Raw genomic sequence first — 1,889 nt, 5'->3', positions numbered from 1 at the left:
GTGGCAATGGGACATCCAGCTCCACGCCAAGTATATGAGGCTGTTGTGGTGTCCAACCTGCTCTATAGCTGTAAGACCTGGACCTACTACAGAAGACCTTCTTCAGCAATTTCACCAGATTCACCTATGAGCCATATTCAAAATGGCAGGGTGAGATGATCAATAACAAAGTCTTGGGATGCAGTCAGCTAACTAGCACTGAAGAAAAATGTCCACCTTAACACAGTTTTGCTGGGCAGGACATGTGAGGAGAATGGATGACAGCAGCTGCCGTATGGGGATCGAAAGGAGATGCGCATACGCACACCTGAGAGAGCAGCATACACAGTATAAAGGCATGGTGAAGTTCAGTGTCAAACAATGTGACACCGCAGTGGACTGTTGGAAGGCCACTGCAGCAGGCAGATCAGCCCAGTTAGCAGTAAACAGAAGATGGTTGCTCTAGCTCCTTGTGGGGCAGGGAGTGTGTCTACCAGCTCTATTGCACTCTCCAAATACAGTACTCTGCACAGAATATGCACTAAGTAAATGCTATTGATCGATTCTCGTCTTGTATCCTCAAGTCGCTTCCGACACCATGGACACATCTCTCCCAGTACACCCCTCTCTCCATCTGCAATCATTATGGTAGTGCATCCACAGAAGTTTCTTGGTAAAAATACAGAAGTGGTGTACCATCGCCTCCTTCTGTGCAGTAAACTTGAGTCTCCACCCTCAAATCTCTTCCCTGCTGCTGCTGCTCAGCATGCCCACGCTCTGGGCATGCTACTCCCCTCCTCAAAAATCTCCAGTGGCTGCCTGTCAACCTACGAATCAAGCAAAAACTCCTCACTCTCAGCTTCAAGGCTCTCCATCACCTTGCCCCCTCCCACCTCACCTCCCTTCTCTCCTTCTACAGCCCAGCCTGCACCCTCGCTCCTCTGCCGCTAACCACCTCACTGTACCTCGTTCTCACCTGTACCTCGTTCTCACCTGTCCCGCCATCAACCCCCGGCCCACGTCCTTCCCCTGGCCTGGAATGCCCTCCCTCCACACATCCTCCAAGCTAGCTCTCTTCCTCCCTTCAAAGCCCTACTGAGAGCTTACCTCCTCCAGGAGGCCTTCCCAGACTGAGTCCCCTTTTTCCTCTCCTCCTCCCCATCCCCCCCCGCCCTACCTCCTTCCCCTCTCCACAAAACTTGTATATATATTTGTTCAGATTTATTACTGTATTTATTTTACTTGCACATATTTACTATTCTATTTATTTTGTTAATAGTGTGCATATAGCTTTAATTCTATTTGTTCTGACGATTTTGACACCTGTCTACATGTTTTGTTTTGTTGTCTGTCTCCCCCTTCTAGACTGTGAGCCCATTGTTGGGTAGGGACCGTCTCTATGTTGCTATGTACTTCCCAAGTGCTTAGTACAGTGCTCTGCACACAGTAAGTGCCAATAAATACGATTGAATTAATGAATGAATGAATGGGTGAGTTATGACTTGTAGCAGATTGCCTTCCACTCGCTAGCCACTGGCCAAGCTAGGAATGGAATGGGCATGCCTCTGCTTGACTCTCCCTCCCATAGTCGAGACTGGTAGAGTACTGGAAACTCTCCAGTTGTGACCCTGAGAGGGGAATTGATCAATTAAGGATTAATAAAGGAGGTAGGCTTTAAAACAGGAATGGACTTGTTATCTTTCGAAGGCCTACTGAAATCACATCTCTTCCAGAAAGCCTTCCCTGACTAATCTCTCATCTCCCCACTCTAATTTCCTTCCCTACTGCATTATCTATACACTTAAGTGTACCTCCTAAGCACTTAGGTACTCACCCTATTGTGTCCCCACTCCAGTCCATACTTCACTCTGCTGCCCAGATCATTGTTCTACAAAATTATTCAGTCCATG

General features: G+C 47.9%; 1 non-coding gene across 1 annotated transcript; it reads right to left on the bottom strand.

Moving 5' to 3' along the window:
* Positions 1-1,479: 1,479 nt before the first annotated feature.
* On the bottom strand, positions 1,480-1,617 carry LOC119920059. The gene has a single exon (XR_005447828.1). It is a non-coding gene; the product is annotated as a small nucleolar RNA SNORA7 (small nucleolar RNA).
* Positions 1,618-1,889: the final 272 nt, after the last annotated feature.

The sequence above is a fragment of the Tachyglossus aculeatus genome, chromosome X1 (assembly GCF_015852505.1).
Source record: "Tachyglossus aculeatus isolate mTacAcu1 chromosome X1, mTacAcu1.pri, whole genome shotgun sequence".
In the NCBI taxonomy this organism is placed as follows: domain Eukaryota; kingdom Metazoa; phylum Chordata; class Mammalia; order Monotremata; family Tachyglossidae; genus Tachyglossus; species Tachyglossus aculeatus.
This window is presented reverse-complemented; position numbering and strand designations above follow the sequence as displayed.